This window comes from Staurois parvus, unplaced genomic scaffold (genome assembly GCF_062004578.1).
Source record: "Staurois parvus isolate SC_StPar_1 unplaced genomic scaffold, SC_StPar_1.0 ptg000130l, whole genome shotgun sequence".
Classification (NCBI taxonomy): Eukaryota; Metazoa; Chordata; class Amphibia; order Anura; family Ranidae; genus Staurois; species Staurois parvus.
This window is the reverse complement of record NW_028317926.1, coordinates 253,780-271,614: the sequence shown is the minus strand read 5'-3', so window position 1 is coordinate 271,614 and position 17,835 is coordinate 253,780. Positions and strand designations below refer to the sequence as shown.

Here is a 17,835-nt window from a genome sequence, read left to right as displayed (position 1 = left end):
TAACTGTTCCAAACTTAGTGACAATTGTAGAGCAACTTGTTCTGTTACACTGGCACTACTGCTGATCATTGCTGGCCACTTCGACAATCCACTACCAGCTATACTACTCATTGCTGATTACTGTGACCATCCACCACTGATCACTGACAATACTTCTCACTGCTGACTACTGTCATCTGAGAATTGAGCCTAAGAATTGAAGCACCACACCAAAAGATATGAGCCCAAAATGAAGTTGTATTCCAAACATATTGGAATACAAGAGCCAATATCTTTCAGGAGCGCTCTCTTCATCAAAGATTACAAAGATGAGAAATCAGAATGGGATGATATGAGGCAGTGGTATGTAATCTGAAAATATGTACTTGCTCTTGTCAATTGTCATAGAAACGTTCAGCAGAGTGGGAGCAGATCACTGTCAGTATAGAAGCGATAGCGTGTCACTATACTGTATCTGCTTGAATTTTCACTTGTATTTTTGCTTGCACATGATTGCACATGTTCGGATGATGGAAGCCAGCAGAACTTCACCTCATTCCCTTTTCAAGGAAAATTTCCTTTCCAAAGTGAAAATTCCTTTGTAGCGTGAACAGCCTATTTTCCTTTAGTAAATTAACCCCAATTATCACAATTCACTGCTGATCACTGTAAGTAAGGGGGAAACCGAGTATCACTCCTTGTTTGCTGCTTACTAACACTAAATTGGGGTGATGTGCTCACCTCATCACGCAGCTCTACCCACTAGGACCTCAAATATAACATTTCATTTTAAGTAACATATTTTTATCCAAAGATTTAGAAAACCAAGTGGCTTGTTAGTAAGCTTCACCTTGAGTGAGCTCACTCTACAATATTGTTTTCCATTCTAAAGAGATAGATGCAACATCTCTTATTGGGGCCTCAATCTTTTAGGGGAAATTTTTTTTGGAGAGGATCATGCAGCTCAGGTTAGAGCACACAACTGGAATTGGGTAAAAAATGTGATTGTAGTCCCCTAAGGAATAGCATATTTTTTTAGATGTCTCAATGCTCCCCCTATTTGTAACAAGTCACAGATTTGTAACTCTTTTGATAAAAATATATTTTAAATATTTAAAAATAGAAGTTATATTTTAGGCCCCAGTGGGTTAGATGCATGGTAAGGAGAGCACATCACCCCAATTTATTGGTATATTTAGTTCCCATATTGTGGGCAATTGTATATTAATCGGGTATCATTATCTTATATTGTATTGCTGCTTACTGTCGTCATCCAGTGATGAGCACTGTCATTACAGAGCACGCAAGCTGTCATTTCTCATTTCTGATCACTTTGAGTATTGAGAAGTGTGTTGGAAATCACTGTGGATCACTACCAATAAAGAGCACATACCCTATAATTCATAAAGGGTGTTTTATACACTTAATAATTCTGTTGGGTCTTTGCAACATATCTGTTGCTGCTTGTAACAGATGTATGTACCATTCGGTGAATGGCTGAAATGTTCTGTTATGGGGTGGCTAAAGGCTGATGGAGAACTCTGTAAAAAATCAGTTCCCCATCCAGTTCCCCTTGCTTATGATAGACAGAGGAAGTAAAGTGGGCAAAACCATAGTGACTATGAAATCTACCCACTATTGTTGGAATTAGTCTTTGTCTTAGCAACCAATGAAGTATAGTATATACAAAACCACCAAAATAAAGCTAAGCACACAACATGCCTCATAACTCTGGCCTATCTGTACACCAACATTGAGTTGGTTTATTTACCTCCAGTTTTGTTGTCTACAAGCTAAAGGTAATTCTTTTGGAATTTGCTGCTGCATAATGACACATTGTAAAACTGGCAAAAAAAAGCACTATATGTATCTGTATATCTGTATATGTAAGGAACTGTTTAAAAAACTGTCACAATGTTTTCATGAATATGGTGAAGGACATTTTAAAGGTACCATACCACAAGAAAAGTGTCGCTATTGCTTATTTGAATTCCCTCCCATATGGTCACTAATATCTTCCTCCTATTGACACTAATGCACTGGCATTTTTTTCCTCTTACAGACACAGATGTAGTTTGTTTTGTATTCTTTCCAGTGACACCACCACCACAGGGGCGCTTTTTTCCTGACACAACCAATGCAGGGAAACTTTCATTTCACACTGGTGCTAGGGCATTTCTTTGTTAGCCCCATACTTTGCATAGAGACTAATGTCTTCAATTTGCTGTAGTGTACGACAAACACTGCCACTATTTTGGCACATGCCGAAAACATTAAATGTGTTTCAGAGCAGCATGCTACGTGTACCACTATTAGCCCCACCTCCTACTCTGCCTTCTATCCAACCCCAATCCTCAGGCACACTGATTTCAAATGTTTCCAGGTATGACCATAACTATTATAACAAAATGTGTTTGTATTTCATTTAAAAAAATATGGTCATCTTAATACAAACATAAAAAGAAGGTTTTGGCTACAATCTTTTTTTATAAAAGTAGACCTTATATGATATAGCTGTGTAGCAACATGAAAGGGCCACCCAACCCATGCATAGCACACAGCTCTACTGTTGTTTACAATGAAATTGAAGAGATTTTGCTTGATACAACTATATGTCTCAAAGTGTTAAACTGGTTTTAATAGGGCACTCATTCTTAGAAGAAACTACGAACACAAGTATGCATTGCAGCTATTGCAAAAAGAATATTTTAGCATGCAGTAGAAAAATATTCTAAGCCTACCGCTCTGGATAATGAGAAATTTCACTTGAATTTTGAACCTCAGAATCTAAATCTTCCAAACTATTTATTTTTATGGAATCCTTTGGGAACTCTATCATGCTTCTTCAATAGAAATACCATTTTTTTCTATGCAGAAGGACTGCTGTATGGGACTTCATACGTAACTTGGGAGGAGAGTGCTGTCTTTCTAGACGGGTCCATTTTAAACAGACCATGGAGCTCCCTTTAAATCAATAGAATAAGAATAAAAGCAATATTAATATATCCAACAAGGACATTTATTAGCAGAAGAATATAACAAAAGTAAACATCTCCCCTCTCCAATGTCCAGTGCCGGCTGCCAAGAGGAGAATATGTTTTGAAACATTTTTGTAACTAACAAAGAAAGCATATCTTTCATAAACCTCTTTGTGTTGTTGGAGAACATTTTCTAAGCATTGCAGTGTTGAACCCATAACTGTCTATCAATTGTAAGGAGCTCAGTGTAAAGCATGAACTGTGCATGTCAAGATTGTAAGGACCTGTCAGTTATTGCTGGACTGCCAAATGAACAATGCACTAACTAGTGATGAGGCTCTGAGCATTTAAGGAATAAGTCAAATACATAGCACAAGGGAAGAAAAGGGTGGACAAAGCTGAGCAAAACAAGGACAACAAATGAATTTGTATGACAAAACATTAGTCGCCAAGTAATCCGGCAACTCCAAGGGGGGAGTAAAAGCATTAATCCGTAAGGTTGTGTACTTGGTAAGCATGTTGTGACTTAATTATGATTTACATCAATAGGAATGATAAGATTGTTAATCAACACCGTGTCACTTTTTATCAATCAAGGGCAGCAAATCCTAGTAGAGCTGCCCAGTAAATCCTTGGTAGAAAAAGAGGAAAGATTTAAATTCATGTAAGAGACCCTCAATTAAGGTGGTTTGGAAGATTCTTACAAACAAACCACCTTGACTTGTCAGCTGTTATCCTTAGTCATCATGCAAAGAATTTAAACTCTATAACTCATATGCTTCCAGTGGATCGAAAATGCATCGCCTTTTAACCTTGGATCAGCATTGCTGCAAGACAAGTAAATAAATAATTAAAATGTTATCATACCGCTCCTAACAAGCGGTGTCATGGAAATCATATATTATGGCGAAACGCTCAACTTTTGCAAGATTGCCCTCTGCTGTAGCTTTATTGGATGTACATTCTCTTGTCTGTGGTTGCTGCCAATTATGCAGATCCTATTTGCTATAGGTTTGCTATTTATAATATCACGTATTTGTCTTATTTCTATTCTTTTGGATACCATACATCATTTCTGATTCCAACATGGCAATAAAATCTACACTACTGTAATGTAAGGTATTAAAAAATGAAGGAAAAAATGTATTGTATGTATTTGTCATATTGTACCCTCTGAAGACTATAAACTCTGAGGTTTAAACAGCTTATATAATGTTTCATGGATTGCCGTTAACATAAACAATTAGCAAATGAAATTTAACTTGCAATTTTGTTCCATTTTTTTCTTGGAGACTGTACTTTTTTCTAAACTCTGCTAATCTACTGTTTTGATGCAACAGTTTCATCTATATGTTTAAATGGACTTTCAACACAATTGTTCACCCAGGAGTGCTGCTATATAGGAGGATATAGACTGTTTCCAATGCCAACAAAATCAAAGATTATTTAGGTTGTATCCTTATTAATAAATAAGACAGCCGACATACTAAAACAAAGGTCAACCTTTTTAATTAGAGATCACAACCCCTTTAATGTTTGATAGGAATCTCAGGGTATACAGGAAAGCCAAGCAATAAAAAAAATACAGAAAATAATAAAGGCAACTAACACCATTTAAATCCCATCCTTCATTATGTCATGTCTATTTAGGCCTCATGTATTGAAATTTCAGCTGAGCAGTAGGAATTTGACAGCTTTATTCAATAATAATATTGGCAATTCCAATGCGCAGTAACCCATAGCAACCGATTAAAATCACCCTTCAAGTATTGGTCTGACTTCAACAGAGTGAATTCTGATTGGTTGCACTTGAGAATTAGCACTTAAGAGTTAGCACTCGTTTACTGAAGCAAGCTGTTTGTACCTTAATTTTCATTTCCATGACAACCGTGCTGCAGCTTTACCAGAGACAATGGCAACCGTTATCTTTAAGCAGAAGGATGCAGGTTGACAGTAAAAATAAACATATAAAAAAGAGAAAACAGATCATGCATATGGCTGTTTACAGAAAAAAAATGCTTTCGCTAACTTCCCTCTGTAGCTGCGGATGATTGGCTATAATATGTGCCAACAGTGGGGCTAAGAAAATTGCTGTCAATTATCCAGAATGAAGCTCCAGGCAATGTAATAGCTGTATGTGACTGAAAACCATTTGTTGGACTTTTGAACTCCAAGCTACACATAGGCAGTATAATTAATTGAGGGACAAGTATAGGTAATCATATTAATGCAGCAACAGTATTGATATAGCTATAGACAGTCCATATGCTCGGCTGTAGAACCGGGGGGAATAGTGCCGGTTTGATAGCCACTTGGTGCTCAGACTGTAATGAGCAATGAGCAAACTGCTGAAAAATTGATGCCGCCTGCAGATTGCACAATCCACTGAACAGCAGGGGGTCGGCTTCTTACATCTCCTACTCCTGGTATAATATGCTAATTTCTGCTAGAGCGCAAGGGTAAAGCGAAAGAAGAAAAGATTTCACAAAAGAAGGAAAAAATGCTAATGAATACCACAAAGATGACTGCAGAGAAATCCTAGAGCTTTGTATGGATTAACTGTGTTGGAGATGTCCTTGTCAAATTTTAACCCCTTTTTTATTCTACCTATGTATTTTTACTATATATCATATAAGTGTGTTGTTGTGTGGCTTGGAGAATCTATCATGTGCAATAAACATACGGCGATGACCATTTATTGTTATCAAACAACATGTTGCATGTGCCTGTTCTAAGAAATAGTGCGTGTTTGTATATATATATATATATATATTTATATGTATATATAAATATATATATGTATAATTTTTCAGCCAGGGACAAAACATTTTTGCGACATTTAAATTTTCATATAATACCAAATAGCATTCACCTGGACAGCAATAATACACTTTCAAATATTGATAGTAATATTGATAACAATAATTCATTTGGATGATTTGTGACATCTGTACATGTTAATTTGCCTGTGGTTCATTTGTCAAAATGAACCATTGATATTTGAATAGTATTTGTTTGCATCCTACATCTTTGCATGCATACAAGCTAACCAAGAGTTGCATTACTCTTTAAAAAAGAAAAGAAAGCACAGCAAAGAAAAAAGTCAATCAAAGGCTTATTAACAGATAGATAGATAGATAGATAGATAGATAGATAGATAGATAGATAGATAGATAGAAAGATAAATCTAGACAGATCTGTAATCTACGCATGCACGGAAAATCTCTTTCTAACTTTTTGTTAGGTGGCTAAAAAGGGTTTATTTCAAGCATTAAGACCGAAGATGAAGAATGACAAACCATGTCCGCATTCACCGGCCAATCTTCAGAAAGAGAATGCAGAAATAAAGCATCTCATTCTTGCCCCTCATTTCTGTAGCGTCCCCGTACTCTGCAGGGAGCCTGGCAAAATAGCAAACTGTAAGTACTTCCCATTTTGTCTAACTGAGGTTTTTTTCCTCTGTTTGTGACATATCGCCATTAAAACAAATGATAAAATATGTTCTGTCACTGTTTTCAAACATGCTTGCTTATTGTTGAGATTTCAGCCACTTTTAAATTCCCCATTAGTCATTTCACAATTCTGTTTAAATAAACAACATCGATTTTAAATTTCTAAAATGAACAGACATCTGTTATTTCTAATCAAAATACTAAAATAATAATAAAAAAAAAAGCATGATATGCTGCTGTCATTTACAAACTATTCTAAAATCACATGGAGCTGAAAAAAAAGGAACTAAATTAAAAATTGGCTCAAGCAGTAGGTGTATTAAAGATATATGTTTAAAATTTATTGTACCCATTCTATAAAGGTTTAGCTGTAGATAAAGTAAATTTTCTTGAAAATGTGTATCATTTGCTCCTTTGTTTAAAAATCGCGATAGACCGAATGATGTGAATGATAAGAGAGGTGATAAAGACGATGGTGGTGATTGTAATAAAAATGATAATGGTAAATGTTATAACCAATATCGTTTCACATTGCCAGATGGAGAAAACAATTTGGAGCTTCTTGATAAAAGGTACAGATGGCAGGCCTTTTTCTTTGGCTATTGGAAGCAAGCGGAACAGTGAAAAGGTTTTGGAAGGGGCCTACACCGTACTGATAAATTGATAAGTCAAAGTGTGAACATTCTTCCAACACTCTGTATATGTTCCCATAGCTTAAGAATCAGAGTGAGATAAGCTCCATTTAATATGGGTGCATGTGATCATCCTTTGTGTTCTACCGACACAGTAGGATACAATTCATAGAAGAGAGAAAAAAGGCCTAAAAAAAGACACTATAATGAGATGAAAGAAAAATCTTGAAATTCAGCAGCAACCAAAATGTCTGCTAAAAGTAGCAAAGATTCTTCTGTGGATTTTGGCAAGCAATTATTTTTTGTTTTGAAAATACTTCTTATGCAATCGTACCGTATATGAGAACTTTAAAATAAAAAAATTCAAAAAACAAAGTAAAACAGACAAAAGTGCATACTTAAGCTAAATCAGGGATGCTGGTACCAAGTCAGGAAAAAAATTAGGTTGCTAGGTGTAAACACAAACCTGATGTACACTTTGCCAAACGTAGGAGAAAAAAGTCAGCAAGGACCCACACATTGAAATAATGCAGAATATTTAAAAAATGGATTTAAATACCTGCAGAATTTTATTTCAGCTGCTATGGTTTTTTTTACGGCAAATAAAAATAATTTTCCACTATGAAAACGATGGTCACCTTACTAGCATGCACAAATAGGGTATATATATATATATATAAATATATATATATATATATATATATATATATAAAACAGATATAGTTACACAAAATTATTTCTAGCACCAAACAGATAAATATATACTATAGTATACATATCTGCTTATCTATACTTAGGATTTGTCCTGGAAAAAGGGAAGCTATTGATTTCGGGCCCGTGCTGAGGAAGCAGAAAGCCAGAGATCAGGTTGGCAGTCAAAGCTTTGTGTTAACCCCCTCTCTGCTATAAAGAACCTGACATTGATTCAATAAGTGAGGCAGAACCCTCTAGAAGAAGCAAAATAAGAGGTTTAACCAGCCAGAACATTTCAATGGGTTTAGTACTGTGCTTTGGCCACTTCATTGAAGCTAATAAAGACATACACAGAGGAGCTGCAACCGCAAGGATGATTTATTATAACCCACAGAGCTACCTTGCAGGGTTGTATGATTTATCAGTCGCCTTAAAGTTAATGTTTCTTAGCATCACTTATTTAACATTAAGTAATCAGTAACATTATTTTTCTCATAGTGTGAATAAATTCGCTGCACGGTAAAACATCTACCTTCTTGAGAAGATTTTAGAAGATACTTATTAAATATTCTGTTACAGGTTCTTTCATCTAATTTATAATGTTTCCATATTCAGCAATTGTTTGGACATTTCTAATCTAATATGAAACAATACATACATATAACAATTTTTTTGGAAGATAAATTTTACCTACTCTCCTACAAAAAAGATAATGGGATGTCATAAATTCTATACAGCATTTACATAAAACAGCTCATCACACTTAATAAAATACCATGAAGTAGGTATTTCAGATTCAAAAGAGTTCAAATACAGATTTAAGCTGGAAGGACTTTAAACTTTTTGCTTGTGTGTTTTAAGTGTTTCTTGGAGGCCTATTTACTAGAATTGGAAAATAAAGTTCCACAAAAATGAAGGTCATCATGCCCAATTAGATTTATTATTTTATTTAATCAAAGATTGAAACCTGATGGGTCACCATGAAAAAGTTATCTACTTTTGTGGATAATTTTATTTTTTACATTTCTTTTAAATTGTCTGTATAGAGATTTTTGTATGCTGTATTGCTACAAATGTTAATTTCTTATAGAAACACAGAGGGGGAGGACAACCAAGAAACCTCAGCATAGAAAATTTGGTTGTGCTTTGATGACTTTTTTAACAGCTACACTGGTATTATGACATTAGAAATGAGTACCAGGACCTTTAAAAGATGAGTTATTACTGGGAAAATTGTCAAATCAGCCCCCACCAATGATAATATATATATATATATATATATATATATATATTCCTTATCCCTGTTGCTTACTGTATACAATATTACTGTATATTGAATACAAATATCTGTACCTTATCCCTGTTCTTGTCAAATCAGCGCCCACCAATGATAATATATATATATATATATATATATATATATATATATATATATATATATATTCCTTATCCCTGTTCCTTACTGTATACAATATTACTGTACATTGTATACAAGTATTTGTACCTTATCCCTGTTCTCAGTGGTCCCGTTGGACAGCATTCTTCTTGCATATCAATAGCAAGAGCCCAAGTGATGTAAGGACAGTAGTGGAAAAAATATTGGATCAGTCCAAGTAAGTGCTTTAAACACAGCTGGTAGGTTATGCGTTTGGGTTTGTTGTCATTTTAAATCCCCAATACATTTAGGGAGGATGTTTTAATCTTCCTTTTACCTTAAAGTAGTCATAATTATTTAAATTGCAATAATGATTGGCATGTTTATGATGATGATGATGATGCGGTCAATGAAAAATTATTCATTGCAGCAGTAGTAGCAAAAGTAGCATCAGAATGTGGAAAATGATCATGCTTTCATCAAATAACATTCTAAAATATTCTCAAATGCCATTGTGAAGCTACCAAGACAGTAAAAAAATGCAATAATAATTTTTATCTGATACAGAAAGAACACCAGTCATAAAAGAGTAAATCCAAATGATGCCATGCAAGGTACTGTATTTTGGTACAACTCACAGGTGATTTATTTTGGACATCAGTAGGAATGCTTCTGAGAACCTATACTTACTGGCTTTACCTACAGCCTTCAAGTATCAGATCCCCATTGAGATGTAATTTCAAGGTATGTTCTGTATTAAAGAAATTTACCAGCATAAATTGAAAATATCTATTATCACTGCAAATGTGTCTGTACCCTACATCCAGGAGTGCCAAGAACCCAGCAGCTCAGAAGGCCCCATTGTCAGACAGATAAAGCCTGTAAGCGAAGACCTTTAGCATCTGTGCTGAAAACATGAAATTTATATTTTGAAAAATTATATTGCTGTAATGTAGCCTATTCACCATTCCTTAATTTAGTATTCCTTAAAGACATATGTAATTTTACTAAAATAAAAAGTAATCTTTACACCAAGCATGAATAAGCAATTTGGAAACTTTGACTTTTGCCAGCAGGGATTTTTTTATGGAAGTATTGGTACCTTGGTCTAATCTCATATTCTCTGCAGCAATCAGGCCTATTACATTTACTGCTGCATATACACTTTTTCTATTCACTGGGCCCTAAATACAGTGCAAGTTGGCTGCAGTACCATTACCAGTTAAATGACTTACTGGACTTTGGTTGCATACAAAGGCAAAGTGGAGGTCTGTATGCTGATCTTTAATCTGAGTCTATCACTGCCTCACATTCAAGTGACCTTCTCTAATTTAAAAAAAAATGCACAGCATTAAAGTAGTCTTCGCAAACTGCTGACATTTGAAAGTGTTGGCATCTCACCGCAAATCTCCACACCAGTTGTGCCTATTGTCATTAGGGCATTTTGCTATGCAATGATGAAATATGTCATTTTTTTCAACCACAGCTACTGATGACAGATGACTCTGTCAGTTAGCAGTTAGTGAATTTGCCTTGCTCATATTTTTTGCATTTACCATGTTACCTATTGTAGTCAGGTATAAGTTACATAGCCATTGGTCAATGCTTTTTCTTGCAAACAGGTTTGGAAACTTAGAATTGAAAATTTGTATTATTTCCTCAGGAAGATCTCAATCTAGGCTATGTTCTTCTCACTTTTTATAACATACATTGAGAGTTTCCGTATAGTTTTCAGATTCACACACCTGATGAGGCACAGATGTCTCAGATAAGCCACATAGATATGCAGACCACAACCAAGAAGCCAAAGCTACTGGAAAGAAATCTGCATAGACGCACTGAGAGGGATTTACTAAAACTTACTAAAACTGGAGAGTGCAAAATCTGGTACATAGAAACCAATCAGCTTCCAGGTTTTATTGTCAAAGCTTAATTAAACAAGCTGAAGTTAATTTCTGATTGGCTGCCATGCACAGCTGCACCTGATTCCAGTGTTCCAGTTTTAGTAAATCAACCCCACTGAATGATGGTGATGCTATCACTTTCTTATTAAAAAAAAATTAAAGGATTTGTGGTATTCAGTAAGACTCTACATACACTGAAAGTATATTATGAATTCAGAAAAATAATAAATATATTAACACAATGCTGCTTTACATGTTGCGATTATATATATATATTGATTACACTGTCAAATAATTTATACTGTATGATTAGACTAGTGATGTCTTTAAACTATATTTTTTCTTCGATATGTAAGAAACATCACATTTATTTACATATTCTTAGCTGCCGAAGTGTAATGTTTTAAAACTGTTTTTTTCTTTTTAAAGTGTCTAAATATTTAGGAACATGGGACAGCCATATTTGCCTATTACAAACGCAGACTCCTCTTCCTTCTTTACAATACTACGCAGTAGTTTGGCTTTAGTGCTCTTTTCTTGTTAAGGTGGGAGGCATAGTGAAATAATCAAATACAGAGTGCTAATCTGTATATTTCTATATGAAATACAATAGTAATGAATCTGGAGGGCAAACAAATAAGAACATTTATATAAAATAATAATTCAAGATCAGCAAAGCAATAGTAAGTCAAAAATGTGTTTACTGAAAATACATTATACTGTGTATTCCCTTCAATGCAAATGCACTAATTTGAAAAAGACATCAGTATACCCAAAATGGGTGTAAAAGACTAGTTATAGGTTGATTATTAATACTATGCATATTATTTTTTGAGGCAACATGGAAAAAAAAATACTGAAAATTCAAAAACAAAGTAAAAGTGTGGAGGGAATAGGAACACTGTCTGGTAAGTATTACACATTTGTTTTAACCATAGAGAAGAGGGAAGAGATAGGTACATGTTACAATGAAGTTTAGGTCCAATTAGGGGCTAAACCTATGACTTAGATTAAAAAAAAAAGACACTGTACTGCAAATACATGCATGAAGTCTATTATCCAAAAATACTTGGAGTTTTGTGTACAAAGACTATTTAGAAAAGTTTGAAGTTTATTTTATATTAAATAACATCGATAAAACAGGTTGATCAAACAGCTTAGTTTGCCAGTTGGACTGCCTTATTGTTTATTGATAGTTTAGCAGTGCTGAATTAGCTGATTTGATTTAAGAAGAAATGCTTAGGAAGCAGAATGTTGTGTAAAGCAAATTTACAGAAAACCAATGATTTATTTTTTTGTTTTCTCATAACTTAGTATCCTGGAAATATATTCTGAAAGTATCCTGGAAATATATTCTGTACTACTTAGCAATGATAATACTTACTGCCATGATTGGGTATCCTGATATCTGCAGGTGTAAACTGACTACATGACGTGTGAAATCATACTAGTCTTTTCAGACTAGGTTATGTCCACTGGATAATGCAGGAACAATCCGAAAAGAAGATTTAACACAGGTGGTCATATATGGGGACAATTTCTCACTAAGAATATTAGGAGGTGACACATCTGCCTTACTTCAAGCAAATCATAAGTCGGACAGAACTGCCACTTTCTTTTTCTTGATTTGGCCAGTATGTAATTGTTGCCAAAGAAAATTTGTCAACTTTTGAAAATCATGTTGTAAATGTTTCCTATTTCTTCCAATAATCAGAAGCCACATAACTGCATCTCTCCATTGCCATACTTTCACAATCAATAATTAAAAATGTTGTATTTCATTTCCATTTTGGAACTTGTAGAGCTACCTTAAAGTATACGATAATCCTAACATTAAACATATTTTATTTGCTCTTTTTTAGTCTGATAAATATACCATTGAAAGCATTGTATTATATATTTGTTCAAAAAGGACAAAACTACATATTAAACCTGCCAATAATCATGTGAATCTATAACTTCTTGGGCTTTCTGTCTGTGCTGCACTCAGTTACACTGTTCCCAGGTATCTATATGGCCTGCAAAACACTTCCTCCTATGTTATTTAGAAGATGAGAAGTTCTGTGGTCCTGCCCTAGGATGTCTGTGCTACGTCTCCATAAATACAGTACAGCAAGTGAGCATTGTCACCTAATGACAGGAGGATTGTTCCCAGGTGAAAAAAAGGAAAAAAAAATGAATGCATCCTGCACATCTACCGACTGGTCAGCTGCAATATATCACATTGCTGTTCTTGGGCTACTCTTTAACAATAAAAGATAGGCAATTCACTAGTAAATGAACATAAAAAAACAAAAATGGGGGTTACACACTGAACCACAAAACAGTAGGGTTAATGTGTTAAAGATAAAGAAAACTAAATATAACAGTCATAAACATCACTTTATCTAACACACAAAGGTATTGGTTTACTAAAAGAATATAAGTTGTTTGCTTAGCTTGGGCTTTCAGTTTGCAAGGGAATTGTCACCTAGCTTAGTGAATGAGGTGAAGCTCTCCTGACATTAACCATCCGATCATGTGCAGGAAAAGAAAACTTTTCTATTTTCTTGCGCATTATTGTGTATTCTCTGCAAAGTGAATGTTGACCACAATCGCTAAGCTACATGAAAATGTTCTTGCTACTTGAAAATTCTCTTTGCTAAGTAAACAGCCTTTAAACTTCTTTAGTAAATCAACCCCACTGTTTTACAGCTTCAGTCCTCAAATACCACCAGCAGGTCATATTTGTGACATTGTCTACACTTTGCACAAGTAATGTAACCATGATTGCTGGAAAGGTAATTATCAAGCTGTTTCATGTGGGAAAAACTCTCAAAACATACCTTATGAGGGTAGGTTGGCACTTCAGAGAAAAGAAACAATAATATCTTAAACCCATTAACACACATTATTAAAAATAATAAAAAAGCATAGCTATTGTAACAAAGCTTAACAATATCTGCTACTGCTGAAACTATTTCATATATATATATATATATATATATATATATATATATATATGTGTATATATATATATATATATAATTTTATATAGGTAATAGTAGTTATTACACAATATAGCATTATAGTACCTACAATAAGGCTTATCTAAATCTAATAATCCTTTTAATGGGCAGTATAGCATGCCTTTCTATTTAGCTTACTCTGTGACCTATTCTACTTTGGGATTTGTGGTAGTACATCTTACCATCCAAATACTGGTGTTGTATGGGTTAACTGAGTACTTCGCTGCGGGTTGTAAAGATTTTTAAGTATACTTGATAATCTCTGCACAATCTATTCATTGCATATCACTTGGGAGGAGACTTGTTCAAACTGGGGTTTGAACTCATGGTGATCGCAGTGACTGGATGTTTTGTCCTATATGATAAAAGATCTGTACGTGTATGGCAGTCAAAACATCACATTCATAAAAAATAAATATAGGCTGCCTTTGCAACATTTTAATAAAATAAAAGTTATGTTTAAAAAAATAATTTTATATATATATATATATATATATATATATACACTCATCATATAGTGTGTGTAGGTAATTATTATATTATTGACTTAATAAATATCAAGCACGGTAACAAGAACCCATTTCCCATAAAAACTTTTATTTTATCGATTTTTTTATTTTATTTTAGAACATCATTAGGTAAAGCAGTATGTAAGGGAACAAGAATTTCTATTAGCACACATTAAGAGTAAATCACATGCATGTGACTATCTCATTCTCAAAAGTTGAAGGTCAGTATTTGTTTTAGAACACCGTAGAAGTGTATTTTATAGTTTACTGAAAAAAAAAAGACTTCAGAACATGCTGAGGCCATGCCTCTTTTTCAGTGTGCTGTCCAAGGGTGAGTAAATACTATAGGAACATCCATAAAAAGCTAATGAGTGTGTCAATTATGCCAAAATGACATTGCATAATCATCTGATTTAATGTCTTTTGTGTGTTTGTTTTCAACACATATAAATGATTTGCATTAACAAAGAGGACAAATGGATCACAAATACACCACCAGCCCCCCTAACAATAGCATTATTGAGCAAGTTGAGTTTTAGTGACTGTTATTCTTGCATCACTATAAGATGACCATGGAGTTCTATGGGTGTCTGATGTGGAGAGAATGCTAAAATTCTTTGGCTGCTGGAGGTGAAATTCAGGTCATTTATCAAAGTCAGTCCAGAATCATGGCCAAAATCAACCAAAATACGGCCAACACAGTTGTATAAACTAAACATTTTAATCAATTGAAATTTCTGTCTAATATATCCTTGACACATTATATAGTAAGAGGTGGAAAAAGAGAGATTACATAATTTTGTTTCTTTTGCTATATTAGTTCATTAATAATGGATCCAGTCATAGCACAGTTTTTTTCTTTTTTTTGTGTGTGAAATGGACTACTGAGTCCCGGATATTGTTTTTTTATGTAATAAGGCTGATACTGAGATTTTTGGCAAAGCAATTATGTGTACTGTAATTACAACAAAATATTGCACGTTGATATAAAAAGCCGATAAATTCAGTCAGTTTTATTAGCAGTAATGTATAAATATTTTAGCTTCAAGGTACCTATTTGCTTTAAGTAAAAGTATAAATTTGATCTTATTACATTAAACTTATTTTTTAAATGTGTATGTTTCTTTCAGTTAGGTATTACATAGTTCTTCCAGAGTACTATATAATTATGATCATTATTAGTATTTACTGTGGTAGTATTCAAGTGATAGAATACTAGTTTCCTAAATATATTGATGGTTTTAATACTGTAATTTTTTATTATTATCCGGCAAATTACATTTCTTTTTGGCTTACAACTTAGAAATAACCAATCAAATAGTTTACACATATATAAATTATAAATATATACTGTATATTGTAATGATGTGAGAAAGTTAAAGCTCCTGATTATATTTTTGTATTTTATTAGTAGAAGCAATACAATATTAACAGCAATAGAAGTCAGCAATAGCTTTGTATTATATAAATCACTCGTGCTTGATTAAGCGCCTCCTGAAAGTATACTTGCCTTAAGCAAGAAAATGTAGTTCATCAATAGATCAGTGAGAAAAGATGACAACATGATAAAGATCAATTCACATTTGTAATACCAGTAAAGGACATAATCTGTTGCACAAAAACTTATGTGTAACAAAACATATACGTGGGTGCCAAAGGAGATATTTCTGGGTTTATTGACAGCATGTTCGCTTATATTAAGGTTACATTATTGTATTTATTTTATTACTTTATTATTTCTGAAGAGCATCTACAAAATTTGCCACTAAAATAATATTAACAAAATGTGTAAAAAAAGCATATTAGCTTTAAGCCTATTAGGACTTTAAAAGTAATTGTATCTGAATTACAGGAAAAAAATAGTTTGGAGAGGTATAGTCACATAGAGACAAAAGTGATGTTCAAACTTGAGCATAGATTCAGATATTACCTTTGTAGGCTAGAAGCAAAATGGAACAAATTGGCAGAAAGAAATATAATCATAGCCAAATGCTAAATGCAAAACCATGTTTGTCATTAAAGCTATTATTCAAAATTAAGTAAATGTTTTAATCACTTACAAAATAGAGAAGTACAAAGAAAAAGGTATTTCTTATACGATAAAGAGGAAATAATGGAAGAGCAAATTAATATTTATGTCATGCTAAATGAAGATGATAACATCTGAAGATTTTAAACTAACATTCAGTACAAGGAAATAATAATAACAATAATAATAATAATAATTATTATTATAATGTAATAACTGTTACTAAGCAGAAATCACATTTAATAGTAAAGAGAAACCAGAGGTGAATTAGGTAGAAATTACACTAGATAGTATGACAGGCTCCTACAACACAGCAGAACGCTTTAAGTACTGTTTCCAGTGCTTAAAAGTGGAGGTTACATTACAGGTGATTAGATGTACTCAGCAGGAATGTTGGTAGTAAATATGACAGTAACTGATCCATATCAGACCTTCATCAAAGTTTCACAGTTGCAAAACTTTGCTAAATGTTTTAGACACAAGAAGACACATGGAAAAAAAACGTTAGTATTTTTAAAGGGGGAAAGACTGTAATAAATGCCACATATATTACTAAAAGTATTTTATTTTTTGCCATTTTAATAACACACATTTTTTTGGACTAGCGCTCAACCTATGGGTCTACAAAATGGCACAGGACCGAGCTAGCACCAACCTTGCCAGCAGTACACTATTTGAAAAGTTAAAATGATTATATGACATCATCTTGTCATTGCATCACACTGAAAGTTGAGCCTACAGTAACAAACACTAGCACTAAAGAAACCAAAGCCAGGGATTGGTTAAAACAGTACAGCTGATGATTCACAGTCAACCTGTGAAATGAAACATGAATATTCTCAACCACAGCAAGTCCCTAGTAAATAACCACTTTGTTATTAGTCCTAAAAGCATAAGTGAAGGTGCTGAGCAGAAAAAGTTAGAAATGTACCTCCACCAACCAGCTTCACGGCCTCCTTCCCACACACTGTGTACCAGGGCACAGCAGAAAATCTCATATTTCTACCATATACAACATGCTTTAAATGCGGGAGTAGCATGCATTTTTGAACATTGGAAGAACCAGTTCACCATCTCACACTGTGTTTTCATTTGTATTATAGAAGAAGACAGTCACATGATACTGACCCCCAGCTGAGTGATCACAATAGGAAAGGCTTTATAAGACTGCAAAACTCAGCAGCAGGCAATCCCAACTCGGATAAAAGCATGCTGAAAAGAATTTGTAAAAATAATGTTAGTTTTGCCAACACTTGAAATATATCAAAACTTTATT

The 17,835-nt window shown here is 33.8% G+C and overlaps 1 long non-coding RNA gene across 3 annotated transcripts in view; it reads right to left on the bottom strand.

The window, feature by feature from the left end:
- LOC149466413 (uncharacterized) overlaps positions 1-17,615 on the bottom strand; it is a 79,153-nt gene extending 61,538 nt beyond the window's left edge. The window contains exon 1 of one of the 3 annotated variants that reach the window (XR_016312066.1): positions 17,491-17,615. This is a non-coding gene — a long non-coding RNA (uncharacterized LOC149466413). Of the gene's footprint in view, positions 1-6,256; positions 6,302-17,490 lie in introns of those variants that run through there. The other 2 variants (XR_016312067.1, XR_016312068.1) reach the window with 2 other exon arrangements.
- Between the last annotated feature and the right edge of the window lie 220 nt (positions 17,616-17,835).